The sequence below is a fragment of the Nannospalax galili genome, unplaced genomic scaffold, assembly GCF_000622305.1.
Source record: "Nannospalax galili isolate Female #2095 unplaced genomic scaffold, S.galili_v1.0 scaffold761, whole genome shotgun sequence".
Lineage (NCBI taxonomy): Eukaryota > Metazoa > Chordata > Mammalia > Rodentia > Spalacidae > Nannospalax > Nannospalax galili.
Window position 1 is genome coordinate 1 of NW_008346389.1, and position 370 is coordinate 370.

The window sequence follows — 370 nt, forward strand, 5'->3', positions numbered from 1 at the left end:
AAATTATCTTTTTGCAGATGTTATGACATTATATCTAAGAGATGCCAAAAATTCCCCCAGAAAACTTGTAGAAATTATTAACACTTTCAGGAAAGTGGCACGTTACAAAATTAACCTACAAAAATCTGTAGTCTTTCTATGTACCAATAAGAAGCAATCAGAGATAAAGTACATGGAAACACTCCCATTCACAATAGCTGCAAATAAAAATAAAATATCTCAAAATAAACCTGACCAAAGGCAGTAAAGACCTCTACAATGAAAATTTTAAATCTTTAAACAGATTGAGGAAGACATCAGAAGATGGAACGACCTCCCATACTCATGCATTGAAAGAATTAATATTGTGAAAATGACCATCCTACCAAAA